At 48.8% G+C, this 17,648-nt stretch overlaps 1 pseudogene; it reads left to right on the top strand.

Moving 5' to 3' along the window:
* LOC105560204 overlaps window positions 1-17,648 on the top strand; it is a 226,659-nt pseudogene that overhangs the window by 102,262 nt on the left and 106,749 nt on the right.

The following is a 17,648-nucleotide window of genomic DNA, read 5'->3' as shown; positions in this document are numbered from 1 at the left end:
CTCTCTCTCTCTCTCTCTCTCTCTCTCTCTCTCTCTCTCTCTCTCTCTCTCTCTCTCTCTCTCTCTCTCTCTCTTTTCTTCTCTCATTCACTCACTCACATTGTCTCTCTCACACAATGTTCTATATCGAACGAGAAAAAATGCAGGATTTCCATGGCACTCTGGTATTTCTGTTCGCGGCGCCGTTCCTGTCTTTTCGTACGTGCCACCGAGCCGTATCGTGGAATTCGCCGTCTCGATCGATGGGCGGATTTCAATCTGTACATCCTGCATATACGTCGGAGTATGATATCGGTGGTGGCACGACATACACTCGCTTCCGGCTCGTTTCCGTCCGTGTATTCGTTGGGATGAGAGTACGATAAAGTATTATAATGCTAATATAAGTATGCTCGTATCGAGGATGATGTTTCGGAATGAAGGAAATCCCTAGTTAACGCGCATTGCGCACCGAAAGTATAAACGGCGATGGGGAAGAGGTGGCGATTGAGGAAAAAAAATGACGTAATTAAATTACCTTTAGACGCACGGGGGGAGGGAGGGGAAAGTACGGTTGTAAGTAAAGTTACGAAACTTTGGCAAGAATTTAACAAGCGCGATTTTACGATTACATCGGCCGCAGGCCATAATTCATTTTTTACGACGTATCCCATCGCAAAAATCTCACGCTGTTCGCCACGCAATGCAAATCCCCAATGCAGTGTGATGCAGCGATACGATCCGAAACGTGACGTCAGATTATTACGGCACCGTGCCGGCAGAATTAATGCACGCTCGAAACTGGGTTATATATCGCGCTGTTTTTCGATCGTTAATGAAATCCGGCCGTGGCTCCGAATTGCCAATCGCATAAACGCCGAGTAAAAAGTTATTAATTCCGACGGGCGTGTAATTTCGGTATATACTCAGTTTTTGCATGCGGAACGATAAAAATTTCGCAAAATATTCATATATATGTATACATATATATATATATAAGAATTTTGTTTCGTGCATCGCGCGCGATTTCATTCGCATAGGAAATATAAAACAGAATCCGCGCGTTTTCAAATCCGTTTGGCGATATTCCGACTATAATTTTTCATCGATGCGGCGCAAGGTCTCGCTACAATTCGCTTCCAATGGAGCTCAGTAGCTGGCGAGGTAATTATCTGCAAATTAAACTCGCTCTCTCATCCACGGTTCCTCCCACTTGTGTTCTCCGCCTCTGTCTCTCGCCCCATCCCTCTCCTCCTCCCCCTCCCCCTCCCCTCCCCCCCCGCCCTTCTCCCTTCCTCCTTGTCTCTCTCGCTCGCTGACACGGTATTATTTGTTAATGCGGTATTAGCTCGAATTACCGGTTAAACGTTGTACGAGAATTACCCGTAAACAGTTGCACTTTATTCGATTACGAGTCGCGATAGACGTGGTGAGTACTGTGCGCTCGGAGGGCCCGGGGCACGAGTGCCTCGTACACGTATACACGTATCGACATGATCGAATTATTTGTTTGCATTTGCGGGAGGAAGGGGGGCGAGAGAGGGTGGCAAATGTAACGATGTAATCGAACGCTTAATATCGTCCGGCGAATTGTGGAACCTGGAGATAATGCATTGGATAATAACCGGCTCATCTTAACGGCGTAGATTGGATACGAACAGAATGGGTGCTAATGAGCGTCTCGATGCGCGAGGAAAGGAAAGGACGGGGTCGGGGCGGGCCGGCGGAATTAATTTGTTCGAATTTCTGCAAATTTGAGCGGGGCGTAATTCGTTTGCGGCGCGTCGTATGTACAAGTACGTTTTTACAAATTCTGCCGTCGAATTAATAAAAAAAGAGCACATAGCGTCGCGTAGAATGAAAATTGAAGCCGCACAAAGGGCTTACTTTAGGGGGACCTAAAAATATTTTACATCCGAAAGCGCGTTTGTCGCGATTCGAATCTACAACGCGTATTAAATCGCTAAACTGTCGCGTCAATATTCCCTTTCTCCCCCCGCATTTATATGTCCGCGAGATGATACAATTTGACGCTTTCGGCAATTTCTTTTATAGTCACTTTAATAATTAAAGTACGAGCACGATCGCAGTTACTTGTTTCACGAAATCGCGTTGCACGTGACAGTAATGTCCATATGAAAGTTGATATTTCGAAACTATATCAGATATCGCAGTAATTGCACTGATAATTACATTAATAATTGTTTGTTTAAATGAAATTGTAATTATGTCATTATTTATGTCTTTTGTATGAAATAACGTTATCTTGTATGAAACATTTTTGCTGATTCCAGTTATTTTCTTGAAAATGAATATATTCAATTGTAATGATTTGGTATAGTTCTCGCACATTTGCTCCCCGATGAAAAACTAATTACACAAACTTATACAATAAAATAGAAAAATAATCGGAAAAATTGGAAATAACTTTAGATTATATCATATTCCAATATTACATATTCCATGTTGGATCTAATGGCATTTTAAAGCGTTTCATTCTTCATCTGCTCTCAAAACGTATGCATAAATTTGGAATTTCTGCGACATTAACGAGCCTCGTTATTGAAATCGAACGTCTTCTCGTTTCGTCGAACAAGTTTTGCATAGTCCGCGATTAGATGTTTAGTTATTAATAGAAACAAACTTAATTAGCATATGCAAATATCATGTGTATAATTGTTCTTTCGACATAATTGAAGAATACATTATTAACGCAATTAGTAACCTCGCGGCAAGTTAATATTGCACTGAGTAAATAACGGGCTGGTTTGCGTAATAGTCTCGAATAAATTGAATGCAATGCATCAATAATCGAACGTCCCTTGAATTTGCCGCCAGATGCCTCCCTCGTGCAACTTCCTAATGTTAATATATAATTTTGCCACTATTGTAGCGACATATAATGATCGCGCTATATTGTTACAGCGAAATAATGATCGGCCGCGAGAGAGCAAAGCGATATGCCAAGTGCGCCCCGTTTCTCTTGGAATTTTCCTCGAACTTTGCGCCGGCTGCACGTCGCCGATCTCTCATTCCGAATCCCCGAGTTCTCTCACGAACGCGCGTCTCGGGTGCGATCTCGAGGATAACGAATACCCGGTGATCACGATCGAAATATCTCCGTCGCGACCATAAAACTCAACCGTCCGTCCGGCAGCGAAAGCTGGCTGGTGAAAAACCGCCAGAAGTCAGGGGTAGGTCAGTGGCGAGTGGAATCTACGCTCGAAAACACGCGCGCGGACACGTGGAACGACCTTCGGCAACGCGGCGGTTCCCTCACGCGCGCGCACCCCCGGGCGCTACCAGGATCAGGAGAGAACTCTGGTTTCCGAGCGTTCCTCGGGTTCCGCGCGCGTATCGTGTGCCGCACGGCGAAGTACGTGTGCGTCGCTATTGGTCCACACTCGCGTGCGCGCGGTCGTTGTCGGCGTGTCGGTGTGTACATGGAATGTAATACGGTGGCTGGTACCGTCACATGGCTATTTAGAGGAGTTCCGGGATGGCCGGGGGAGGCCGGGGGCCGCGAGGGGCGCGTCGAGAGCGAGGGTGCAACGATGCGGCTGGAAGAGGTAAGGACCGGGGACATAAGAGACCGGGCACGAAGAGACGCCCGAGGCGGTGCACCCTCTTTCGTATCCTTCCGTCGAGCTTCTCCCCGCGTCTCCCGCTTCCTCTTCTCCTTTTTCCTTCCTCCCGCCCCACCGGCCCCGTATCCACCCCGTGTGAGACGTCCCTTGCACCGACCCCCGCCGCCGCCGCCGCCGCCGCCGCCGCCGCCCTCTCTTTTCTTTGTTCGCGCAGGGCGACGGCGATATTCCGCGGGAATCCGCAGATGTGACTCGCTCGCATCCGCGCGGCCCGGCTCGGTTTGCGGAAGGTCGGCCGGCGAGTTTGCGAGAAGCCAGCGCGTCATTGACACCGGCGCGATGTGCGCGTAGGACGCGGGTATTGTTGCACCGCGCGCCACGAGCTAATAAAGAAGAATAGGGGCTCCTGCGCGGGGATATTAGTTCCCTCCCCCCCCCCCCGTGTTCGCGAGAACTCGCAGCGCGGCGAGGAACGCGCGGTGGACCGCCGATCTCGCCCGTGCGGGAGGATGGCGGGAGGTAACGCCGCGACGGAATTCTTTATTTACGCCGCGCGTTCTCCCCGATGTTAATACCGGCTGAATTTCCCCGAGATTTCATTTGAGAGCGCTGCGCCGCGATGAAGAGCGATTTCATCCGTCTACCCTTGATAATCACAAATGAGGGCGCTCGCCCCGCGCTCACGGCGAAGTCGGGATACAGCATTTAATTGCCCGACGTATGAAATATTACCGTTTAATTAATGACCCTAATTTACAACGAATGGTCGATTATATTTGGCAGTCTTTGTGACGCAAATTAGCTAATCGCCGAAGCTAATTGCCGAGTAAATAGAGAAAGGAGGAAACGAATCGGCACAAATTAATACGAACCGCGTCGAGAAGGCCGTTGCTCCTCATAATCTTGCGGAACGAGCGTTTTCCGTAATAAGGAAAGTCTCTCGTGAAAAAAAAACCGCAAAAGGACTGTCTTCCGAATATCGCGATGAAAGGCGATGAAGATAAACAGGGTGGCGAGAGGCGACGGCGCGACGAGCTCTTTTATTCGCTCCGTGAATTCTCAAGATTCTTACGGAGCTCATGTACCCGCTTTCGTTTCACGATTGGCTTCCCGAGTCGAAAGTTTGCTACTATTTTGACACTTTTAAGGATAATTTACACCCACTGAACTGATCTATACACCTACATAGGCCGGCGATAACCTACTTTGATGACATTATATTTTTTTTACTCCTCTCTTGAATCTTTAATTCTAAGCGTTTACTTTAGCTCCTACTTAAAAGGACCTACGTTAATGTTAAATTGGCAAAAGTAGAAATTTCCGATACTCGGTTTTAAAGTAGGAGTCAATTTTGTACTTGCAGTTCGACCTCTTTTACTCTGTCCTAGGTCTTACTATATAATAGATTTAAAGGTTCAACATAGGGCCAAAATTTCGACTCGGGTTTACGGCTTGTCGTCATATTTGATCTATAGCTGAGAGAAAGACCGAGCCGGTCGAGACGAGGCTGTACGCCTCTCGCACCTGATATCTTTTCATCTAATACTCGGCACGCGATTTCCGCGCAGCTCGCGGAGATTTTAACGCGATCGATCCGCGCTCAATATGCATTAGAATCTCGGGGCCCCATATTCCCATTGTACGCGCGGGGCTAAACACAGCTGGCCAAATCTCATTTCATGTTTACACTGGGCGCATTCAGCGGAGACAACAGTTGAGTAGCAATTGAATACGATCGGTATATGCTCTGAGATATTCAGCGGAGCGGATTGCATTGCTGCTCAAGTGCTACTCGATTGTCGTCTCCGCTGAATGCGCCCATTGACTGCGATATTCATGCGGGGCGACGTTGAAAACTATTGTGGCGTACCTGTATAATATCAAATCGGGAGCCATTGTAAGAAGCGGCCGCGCTCGCGTCCGGATCGACGCGGAAAGAATTACGGCCGGGGGTGCAAAAGTGAAGACACTCCACGGCAATGTAAATTCATTTATCCGACGCCGCAATTTGCATCGGACGCTTAGTGTCGCGCACGTGCGCGTTATATCTCGCGCGCTTTATCGCGTGACAAGACGTATATATACGTTTTCGCGTTTTACATGCATACTTCATCGCGCCCGGGTACTCGTATCCTTTTACATTGCGTCACATCTATTCATCTTATCACGCGCGGTGGAGGCGACTTCTTCTCTCGCGCCCTTTATCTCACTGCGATTGTTACCTCTTCCTGTTCTCACCCGCGTACTTACCGGCCTCTTCCCCGTTTAATTCCATGGACCATATACTACTGGACCGCGCGTTCAACGGTGGGGGGTGTTGCCGACTTGTGGGAAACGACAGAGTCTCATTCAATGCGTGCGACAGAGAAACTCACCCTCGAGGGAGATAGGCTTCACGAGAGACTCTATCCTTGTCCCGTAACTCGGCGACGGCCAGAACAATGGGAATGGAACAAGGTGGGAATGCGCGGTCCAGTGGTACATAGTCTATGTTTAATTCGCGTGGCGAATAGCGCCAGAACGCTACGAGGATCCGCGGACACGGGATTCGTTAATCTCATCCGATAGATCGATAAGCTCGCGCTCGTTGGAGAGGTCTGAGGGAACGTTGGTGCTGCTCGCTTAAGCCGACGGGGCTAAAATAATGAAATTAAAGTCGAGATGTCGGATATTAGCTCGCTTCTTTGAGGAAGCTGGAATAACTACAACAGAAGAGAGTCGTTCGCGCGTCAAATCAATGACGTACCCTCTCGCCGCGCGGTATGCGGCTTCCGAAAATTTGCTGCGGAATGCGAGCTCCGTCTCGTAAGATTGCGCTAGATATTGTTCCCGTCTGCCGGAGAATGTCGATGCCTGCCCGGGAACGATTCGAATAAAGGGTCTCCACCCTAAGCTACTCGGCGTGTTTTTATCAGCCGCCGCGTGGAATCTACAGATATTAGCATGTGATTCGATTCCGCAGACGCGCGGAATACAGAACGCCGTGCGGGATGGACGGACTCGAAATATTATGGCGTATGCCGGCGGGGCGAATTCGCGGGCGAGCCACGGCGAAATTGAACACGGAATACATTAGAGCCGCGCGAGACGATGTTTAAACTCGAGAATGTCTGGTACGTTTTATCGACACCCGGCCGGTCTAATTTCAGAACGTGCCCGAGAGGTCAATGGGCTACTTATTCTCGGGGCCGATACAAGAATTACCGGCGTATCGATCCCCCTGAATTTCTATCGCGCCAAGAGCGATCCATCTCCCTCCGTGACGTAGCCGCGGGCACGTTCATCGGCATCGGGTTATAACTGACCGAAAGAAGGATTAGCGAGGCGCACACTCTTTCGTACCAATATTACACACGCAGGGGCTCGCTCCCCTAATTGTGGCCGGGTCGTTGTTTGGAAATGAGTGTAGCACGCATTAATTTGCGCGCCGGGTGCGTTCTTTCTCAAGAAGGTTTTCGCGGGGGATAAGGCGGGAGGAGCCGGAGTAGCCGAAGAAAGAAAACCGATATTGCCGCACGGCGCTTGTTTGCACAAGCTATTCTGGCAGTTATTCAGGGACAATCCTCGCTGTGCCTCGTTAAGACGGAAAATAGCGATTTCCGAGCGCGAATTCCCAACGCTTCGCCCAAGTGTTTTGGATCGATATTAGTTTTCGATGTCTTTTGATGCCGTGCCGCTACAAGTAACGCTTAACTGGACTGCGTTGCCTAACGACTCTCGTACTTCTTTTTTGTTGTAGATTCGAAGATGAATTGGCCACTGGTGCTGACTTGTTTTTTGCTGCCACAGTCGTGCATTCTCGGTGCATCGCGTGGTAAGTTATTTTATCGAAAATTCTCTGCGAATAAGCAAATCGATTATCAGATATTACATACTATAGCCGCTCTGCGTACAAAACAAAATATGATATCAGAATATCTGACACAAATTCAGGCACGCTTTCTAATTTAACGATTTATTTCCCAACACTTATAACACGAATTTTTTAGTTCGTAAATAGTGTTTTTAATTATAAAATAATATTGAGCTCACTCTGTAGAACATCTCTTTTTAAACAGTAATTATTTTAGACGAAACTTAATAATTTGTGGCAGATTTATACATGGTATTGTATTTGTAATACAAATAAATGTAAAAATTATATAAAATTAATATTATTATAAAATAGGAAAACAATTCCGTTATTTGAACAAAACTGAAGTTTAAAATGACTCGCAGTAAATTAACAGATCCAATTATATCTAACAATAACGTAACAGTCATCTAAAATTAAAATTAAAAAATAACTTGAGGAAATGTGGAGCGTTCAAATTTATAGATTTATTTTCGCAAATTTATGAAACTCTAATGACTATTTCAAATCGCGATAATTTGACAAAAATATCGTAGTTTAAATATTAAAATAGTATCTTATAAAAAAAGAGAGAGATTTAAGCTTTTACAAATTTCAAGTAGAGTTAAACATACGAGTAAATGCTGTCAATTTTATTGTATAATTCCAAAATTGAAAACCTTTTAAAAATTCACACGATTGACTTCCTAGCTATTTAGAGCGAGCTCTGACATAGTTTTATAAATTTGTGTTTTATTATTTTATGCTACCAGTTATCGCCTTTTCTTATCGAGAAGCTTTTCGGACGCCCCATATAGTAACACACTGAATTAAAAAAAGTGATACGTTCGTTAAATATAAAAGACACGCGCACACGTATATTTGATGACGATAAAACAGAGTACATTGTGTGACATAAGAATATTTGCGAGTCACTTTACGCGAATGTGGTGAACAATACTATTACGGCTATTCGTTGCACGAGTGGACTACCGTTACTGCATTCGCCGCTGTGCAACGAGCTGCAAAAGCCGGTCTCTAAAACCAGAAAAACCCCCGAATTGGGTCATTCCTTTTTTTCTGTCACCGACGACGAGCGGTAGTGGGGCCACAAGAGGCAGGCGGAAAATCCTTAATCCACCTCGGTCGCTCAGAATCTGGCGTGAACCTGTGCGAAAACAACGTCGAGGGGTGGATTATGATGATCGTGGAAACAACGTGCGAGGGGGGTGTTCATGTTCCTCCGAATGAGCGGGCGGTCTCCCGGATGTATTGCACACCCAAGCGTGACCCATAACCGAGGCTCTTTTCTGCCGGTTCTCCCCCAACTGTGCGCGGATAGACAAATTAGTCCTCTTTCACCCTTGCTCGAGCTGGGGACTAAGAGGCTTTTGTACAGTGGTTGTACCAGCGGAGCTTATTTCTCCGCTAAGCTCCCGCGCGGTTCGGTAACAGATCGTCTTATAATGACAATGAAGGCTCCCCGTTACACGTAGAAATACACGTACGTTACTCCTCAAAATACTCCATCAGTTCACAAGGAGTTGCGTTACTTTTTATCGACGGCGGTCTCTCTAACGTGATGGATAAAGTAAAATGCGTTCGCTATCCATTACACGGGCGAAATTTCCTCGTGCCTTTAATGCGCGATCGAATTTCATTCTTTCCTGTCGAACTAGAGCGTTCTTTAGCGCGCAGACGCGGTCGCGCGGATAGTGTCTCTCTTTGAAACGGGGCGCGTGCGGCCGAATCCATGCTGCGGTAAACTCACTGTCCTATTTGAAAGTTGTCCAGCAGCGTTCAACTTGTTTGGCCCTCCGTCGAGGCAGATCTACCCCCGTCCACATACGAAGGAACGGAACGGACACAATCTCTCGAGTTCGCTGGAGCCGACGACCGCGGGTACGAAGTTCGATTTCGAGTACACAAGAGACACCAAGTACGCGTCTCCCTAACGCCGATCCAGGTCAAAGTGTATTTTCTCGGTCGCGCTCTGACGACGGCAAACGAACCGCAGCGATACGCGCGTCCGGAATTTGCCAAGGCGGACTTTCCCCCTTTTGACTTAATTGGCGGCTTTCTCGCACCGGGGACCGTCTTTGACTTTCCTTTCAGCGACCGAGAAGTCCGAAACTCGCCAATGGTCACCGGCGCGAGACAATGTCGTAAAGACTCGCGAAGTAACGAGCTGCGGTAACGTTCCATGCTGGCGCACCAGCGAACTATCGTTTCAAAGATATTGAAGATACGAGGGGCTGGAGAAGCGAAGTGTATTAATTTATTTTGGACGTTCTATCGCTAAACTTCTAATCCACACGAATTCAACAGCTGCCCAGTTGAATGTAAATTCCACCGAATATTATTGGGCACAGGGTATTTCAGTCAACTTTTACATATTTATAACTTCAGTGTTTTTATTGACCATATCTGGTATTTTTAATAATGCAGAACTTTTTTGCGAAAAATATTACCTCAGCCAGGGTTTGAACCTTCCTACTCTCTAGGCGGGCGTCTCGCCAATTCGACCACTGAGGGCCACATGTGGTAATATTTGTCGCGATAACAGTATAAAGATGACATCTTCGCGTCTATTTTTCGACTGCGCGCCCTTTCCTCCCCCCTTCATGATCGCCATTGCTAAGGGTCTGAGCAGAATGGCTGTCTTGTACTCTTAAGGCAGCGATTTAGATTTTCCGGTCTATTAGATTCCCAGTCGCTGAAATTGACGTGGACGCAAGACGGCAATAAATACTCATCGTTTGTTCTTCGTCGCGTTAAACCACTTCTTTCGACTTCTTGAATTTGGTAACTAATTTAATTGGCGGCTTCGAGACGATCGCGGACCGTCTTTGTAGATTGAAGTGGCCACGGGACCGCGACGCTTTAGAGGGTCGTGGACGGCGACTAAGAAGCTCGAAACTTGTTAATGGCGTGGGTGTTATGGGACAATGGCATAAAGACCGTTGAGATTTCGAGGGGACTGTAAGACTTTGTATTTGATGCGAACGGGACCAATTAAGTCGTTAAAGGCATAGGTTTTCTTCTCGAATCAAGTGCCGAGTAACATACGCGTCAATTTTTATTCAACAATGTGAAATGTAGAGCTATGTGCGTTTCCGAATTTCTGGGGCAAATTTGAAATTGAATTTCCCTAGCAGTAACGTCGCAACGTGAACGGATTTTGAGTTGTGGATGTTTGGAAATATCAGGATTTTCGCTAATCAAGTTTCTGGAGTGTAAATGAGTAACGTTGCACTGTGCCCAATGGTGGATTTACGGTTATTATTGGGCTTTGCACATATTTAGCAAATGACAGTGAAATACAATATGGCGGATCGTTCTGCTCATTGTCAGTACAGTTATAATGCCTCGACGTTGGCAAAGCCGTGTTCGGTTGGTCGCTAGCTAGTGGAAACAGTAAATCTAAACGCTTACATGGATACCGCGTTACGTGTACGAGGACCACGCTTATGCCAGCGAGGGTCGCTATTATTTCGAATATCAACGCGGCATTAAGCCGATGTAAACCGGAGGTAAATACGACCCGCGCCCTTCCGCAGTCAGCGAATAAAATCATTTGGCTACAGGTGTCATTTCCGACAACTTGCTTACCATTATTTTGTTTCGCCGTCATTTTGGGGACATTGCGGTTTCGGGCAGCACCGAGGGGTTTTCGTGGTGTCCTCTGAATGAATGTCAGAGTTATTTTTTGCGTGGGTATAAATTGCAGTTTATTGATGAAACTTTTAAACTTTATATCCCGATACAAATTTAATTGAATAAATAACATTTAACCGAGCTTATAAAATAAAATTTGCCATACGGTTAAAAATAATTTAATATTTTCACAATATTTTCATATTATTATATCATATATTTCAGATACACTTGGCGGCATCGAAAATGAGACTTTTAATCTTCCCGCGCCCGGGAATATCAATGCTATTAATTTTGATCGCTAACGCAGGTTGCGAGAGATTCGCACGCGTGACAATAAGTCTTTCTTTTTTACTTTGCACGCACTCGTCCTTTTACTCATGTCGCGACAATCTTGCTTTAAACTGCGACGCAAAAATTCGACGGATTTAGTTATATCCTTGTAATTCCTTTGAACGCGCGGAGAATATTTGCTTTGAAGTAATCTGCAGCAGAAAAGGGTACGCGCCCCCCTGATATGAATAACCTTTTTCATCGCGATAGAAGAGAGTATAGGAGAGACCGAGGGATAGAGAGAGGGGGAGAGACAGAGAGAGAGAGAGAGAGGGAGCGTGGAAAAGAGAGTTAATTTTACGACGAGAAAAATGCGCGTTTACCGGCCGGTTGCGAGAGAGGGACGGGGCGAGTGCCCGAAGCGAAGCGCTGAAATTCGTTTCTTGTCCCTGGCGAGCGGTTTTGTACCTTTGTAATAAAACTGCATTTTTTTCCCATTTCCGCGTACAGCACGCGCGCGTCGAAATTAACGTTACGCGGAGATGGGCATTACGCGGAGTTTCCGGTTAATGGACCGTAACGCTTATATCTGGCTGCCCTTGGTAATTTATCGGCGACACGATAAACGCGATAAACGTTACCCGGCCATCGACACTGACGAATCGTTCGGCGTATGCTTCGCAACTTTGTGCTTTGTCGCGCGTGTCTATGCGGACTATGCCCGAAAATTCGGCGATAGACGATAGCTATGGGAGAAAGAATAGTTCATTCTCTCGATGCGTCGAGCGTAAAATCGAGAGTCACGGGGCAGAGAACGGCATGTCGATCCGGGACTGCGTCCCGCCTCTTTCCCTCTTTCTCCGTCCCTCCCCCGTTCGCCCCGTTGCCTCACGAGTTTTCCCTTCGCTGAGGGACGCACCCCCCGGTGATGTTTGTGGACGAGGGCACGGCGCTTTTACGGAGGCATACATAATTTTCTGCGCCGACTGCTTGCGCTACGTAGGTGGTGGATCATCCTTATCTGACCGCCTAGCAGATATGCACGTTCTTCGGCCGAGATAAGGTGCATCCGACGCGGTGAATTTTCGCGTGATCGTGCGCCGCCTCAGATTGCTCCATCCTCCACGTCGCCTACGCCCTCCTCCCCCCCCCCTCCCTCTCTTTCTCTCCGCGAGACGCCTGATTTAGTGCCATAATCGCCCGCGGATATTTGCCCTGCATGTAACGCGCCAAACGGATAAGCGAGTGTCGCGGGTATCATTTGAGGGGCTCGATCGTACGTGCCGGTACCGAGTCACGATTTTGGCTTTAATAAACTTTCAGTTGATGTTCCTCGTTGCGTCAGGCAGCGCTTCATAATTACCTTTTTTCTTTCAGATCCAAATAAATTTGGCAAATCGTCAATAGTGACGCAAGATACGCATTGGATAGTGGCAGCTCTTCTGTTGCACATCGACGCGTAACATCGACTCTTTTTCTCTTAACTTTTAATAACATTGAAGAGAGCCAAACGTGAAATGTGGGCGTATCGTTTCACCGCGCACCCAATCAGACGGAACTTACGGCAAATGAAAAACATAAAATTTTCATAGTCGCGATATCGCGCGGAAACGCGCATAAAGCGATTATGTACGACCGCCTCCCCGCGGTCGGCCTCCCGCGATCCCCTCTTCCGTTTCTGTTGCGTAGGGAGGAACACCACGTGGAAGGTTAATCAGAGTCAAGGCAAATAAGCGGAGCTACCCGCTCGGTAATTAGCGAGGTCCGTTAAAGTGGATTCCAACACTGGTGCGCGCGCGCCCACCCGCGTGAGGGACGCAAAAAAGGAACGTCGCGACGACGATTAAAAGCCAGACCGACGACGAGCCCCTCTTTTTCGTCCCGTGCTCCTGCTCCCTCGCTCCTTCTCTGTCTCCGGCAAAGCCGAAAACATTTTGTCGGACGTTAAACTTGGACGTGTGCCGGGGGCAAATATGGTTCAAGGCGTCAGATCGGTGATTAAAGCGGCGGGGATTGTTGCTCGGGAAAGTCGGATGCTCCGCTGATCGGCGCCGCGGAATAGAAGCCCGATCCGATCGTCGAATGGAATTTGTCTTTCTCGTCGGTTTATCCGGGCGTATCGATGCCGCGTTTGTTAATGATTAGCGTATAAATAGTACGCGGGGGTTTAACATCATTTTGTAAGCGGCATACGATATTTGTAATAGTAAATGATACAATATTATTAATATCGCATTATGTTTCATAGCGTTATAATTCGTTCGTAGTGATTTACTCGATTGATAAATTGAATCGCATTTATGGCACTAATGAAATTTATTATTTATCCTAACGTGCGTCGCCTCCCGCTCGGAAATCGCCCGTTAATTCGCGCATCCTCGCGCTCTTATTAACCCTCCTTCTTCGCGCGAAAAAGTAAAACAAAAACAACATTCGAGGAATGGTTATCTCGTTCGCGCTATCGAGCACCCTGCGAAATCTCACCTGTGCGCTGGCGGCGCATCGCAGAGCACACAGTGCGCATTCAAGCTGCACATTGTTATCGAGAAGGGCGAGGAACAGAGAGGGGAAACGGAGAGACAAAAAAAGCGACGCGATTCTGGCGGAGCGGAATAACGTGCGGGGTAGAGGGGCGAGGAAGGGGATGAACACGGTGGAGGGGGATGGGAAACCGGAGGCTCAGCTCCGACCGAGTTTTTCGGCGGCATTACCGATTTATATTTTACGCCGGATTTACCGGCGGATGTGTATGTTTTTAATATCCTGGATGCACAAACCGCGCGCGCGTGCGCGCATCGATGCACCCCGATGCGTCTCGCTCGACGAACGTTCAGCGATGCACGAATAGCTATCCTCTTCCTCCGCTTCTCTATCCACCCTATCCCTCCCCCCCGTCAGTCCCCGTTTTCCCGTCGCGCGTCCTCGTTCACCCCTCGTTTCCTCTCATTTCTACACAAATCCATGATCTTTTATTCGCTTCTCTCTCTCTCTCTCTCTCTCCCTCCCTCCCTCCGCTGTTTTCCTTTTATCGCACCATCCATTTCTTTCACTCCGTGTCTCTGTTTCTCCTCGCGCGTCTTCAACATACCCGCGTCTTTTCCGCGAGATCCCTCCTTTCCTCGCTTGCTCACTTCGTGATCCTTTAAAATCCTTTTCTCTGTGCACCTCGCGCAATTCATTTTCCTGAATAACACCATCCTCTTGGCTCGCCTCTGGCGAGCGTTAATTTCGTTTTAGTACGGTCCTACGCAGCCCTGCCGGTCGCACCGCGACTTTGTGTGACAGTTTAGTAAGTGCAACACGTCACACTTGTACACCTGGCTTAATATTTTATTTTATTTTATACACGCGCGCGCGCGAGATGTACACATCGAGTTATCCGTGTTTCCCTTTTACGAATTCTTTGACCAATTTCGAGTTAATTTCTTTCGCGACAATGGCGGAGACACATGCAATTTGCGATACGCGACTTTTACGACGCGGCTGCGGGAGCGCCGCGCCGCAAGAACCTTTATCTCAAAGTTCCCTCTTTCCTTCGGCTTAAATTTCTTGCCTCCACCCGACGATTAAAGTATCGAATACAAATATCGCGCCAAGGATACTCGCGCCTATTAATAACGCGGCGAATTGAGTATTCAACGCGCATTTCCTCCAGTGCAAATACCGAATACATAGGGGACGGGCGTCGTACAAGAGCCCATGGTAGCGCGTTACTCGCGATTAAATGCGCCGCTCGACCCCCGTGTTTGTGAACGCGATCAAACTTGTTTTTGTTCGTCTGGACCGTACACGCTGAGGGTTCTCCTAGCTGCTCCTCTTGTCGGGAGAAGACAAGGTAGCACGATGGTGAGGAAGAGAGAAGCGGAGAAAGAGAGAGAGAGAGAGAGACAGAGAGAGAGAGAGAGTCGATGGCAACGCATTTCGGATAGTCGGCGCTTTGTATTTGCCCATTAATAGTGAACTACCACCCTAGCCGGTTGCCTAGTCGGCGCTGAGAAATTAGCGGAGGCGCTAATTGTATTACGTAACCTAGTTAGCGATGTGTGCACTTGGCAATTCGAAGCGAAGATCCTGGTCCACCCCCGGTCACCCCTTCCCCAGGGACAGACGTTCATCCCTCGGTGCATCTCGCCGAACGCCTTTTGCGCAGAATCACCTGTCCGACCCAACTCTTTTCTTGTTGCAACTCTTTTTTTTTGTTCCCACAACCCGATCGTTGTTGTATCCTCATCGTTTTGGCCGGCCACTCCCGGCATCCTCGCGCGAGCTGTCGCACTCGACGAGTCGGATCGTCGATTTGCATAATGTGTACTTGGCACGAAACTGTAACTCCAGGTGCTCGATATCATCCCTGAAAATAGCAGTCGCGGGCCGACGTAGACGTCAGACGGCTTCCGCGACAGCTCGGTTGAACGCGCATGAAAAATTTTGCCCGTAAAAAAGGAACGTAACGTTACGTCGTTCGAGTTCATCGCGCCGTGCTGTATTCCTGGAAATGGAACGTGTCTTGCGAAGGGTGGAACGGCTATAACGGCGCCGGGGGAGAATTCGCCGGCGGCGCGACGGCCCCCGGTACCCGCGGAAACGAGTTTGCTGGAAGTTAGCCCCCGCCCGCGAGAACGTATGTAAACAATGCAGCGCGTAAGCCAACGAGCGGAAACAAAATGATATTTGCGCGAATTAATCTTTGTGAGATTGAAAACCCGGCGCGTCTACATTATTTCCGAGTTTACGGAGCTCGCGGCCGTGGCGAGCCTGGCAGTGAGTGTATGTGTATGTGTGTGTGTGTGTATGTGTGTGCGAACCGTCTCGAAACGTTGCGCGAGACTGAAGAGCATCCACGGAGAACGACGCGGGGGTATCAGGGATCGCGTTGCTGAAACAGCGTTCGCTTTTATGCGCGTAAACGTAAGAATCCGCGCGTCTACGTCAGAAACCATATCGCTTTCGGGACGGCTCGCAACTCGACGCGGTTGGCTCGCAGCTCCGCCTCGATTAAAACCGATGGTGCTGCACCGTTCGAGCGGGCACGTTTGCAATTTGTAGCGACACAACGCGGTAAGTGCCGAGAGCCGGCCCTTGCGGGCGCGCGCGGCCTGCCCAGGCCCTGTGTGCACGCCGCACGTACATATGTACGCGCAGACGGCGGTACATAAAGCACTTTCGAGTCTTTCACGAGCCGGTTTCACCGGCAACATCGCGGTGAGCGCGTTTGCGATGTAACCTAACGCGCCCTTCAATACCGTTACTGCCCTATTGACGAAGCGATGACGATCTCTGCCGTTTTACCTTTCCGCGCTCTACAAAGTTTAACACGCCCATTCGCAAGTGCAACCCACCGGATACCGGGGGGGAGGGAGGGGGGGGGGCGTCGCGACGCTTCGAAGGAGGCGGAATCGCGCCTGCAAGAGATACCCTCAGTTTTCAGTGCCGCGGGACGCGTCTTCAGGATCTCCCGCTCGCGGGACCACTCGCGCCGTGACACTTGACATCGCCTGTCACGGACGTCGTGTCGGGACGGGCGAAGGTGAAAGGGCGAATGAGGGAACTTTATCATACTTCTTACGCGCAGGGACAGGTCTCCGTCGATGGCTTACCCGCTCGAGTGTCGTGACACAATGCCAATGCGATCTGTCGTTTCTACGTCCCTTTACCTTTCAGCCCGCCGTCAGCTGTTCCCGGGGTGGCGAAGGAGCCACTTTTTTCCACGTGCGGGCTCCGCGCCACGCAGCAAATTTATCTTCCCCGCCACGTGTCGCGCGTATCGCCCACATGCGGAATCGAAGGGTAGGCCGGGACGACTGCCCCGGCTCCCGTCCTGTTGTAAGATCGCTCTTGCGTAAACGAGGTGACCTCGATTACCGAACCCGTCGCTCGTATCGGCCGCGAGATAGAAACCCGGTGATCTCTTTCGGCAGGAACTTGCCTCCATCAGCCCGAGCGAGAACCCTCTCGACACTTTTTATTTCCCTCGCGCTCGCCAGTAAACGCGCGTACCTGCTCCACACACACAGAGATTGCCCCAATTTTTTTATCGCCGCGTTTTATTCGACGTTTTATCGCGAGTTTACGTCCCGGCGGAGTTTGATGGACTCTCACGGCGCCGCTCTAACGCCTGTATCAATTTCAGCGATATCGCGCAGGACGAAGTCTCGCCGAGTGCGTCCCCCTCCGTGACACTCGGACGTAAAATCAGAATGGACCGGCGGAATTTGGGATAATCTTCCCCGCGGAGGTTCGCCTGTCGTCCGCGTGATTAGAATGCGAGTGAAACATTTACATCCTCTTCCCTTTGCTTTGTCGTTCGCCCAAGAACTCGG

Source organism: Vollenhovia emeryi, unplaced genomic scaffold (assembly GCF_000949405.1).
Source record: "Vollenhovia emeryi isolate VEMERY1.0 unplaced genomic scaffold, V.emery_V1.0 DF939237.1, whole genome shotgun sequence".
NCBI lineage: Eukaryota > Metazoa > Arthropoda > Insecta > Hymenoptera > Formicidae > Vollenhovia > Vollenhovia emeryi.
Note: the sequence above shows the minus strand (reverse complement) of the source record. Positions and strands in the feature narration are given on the sequence as shown.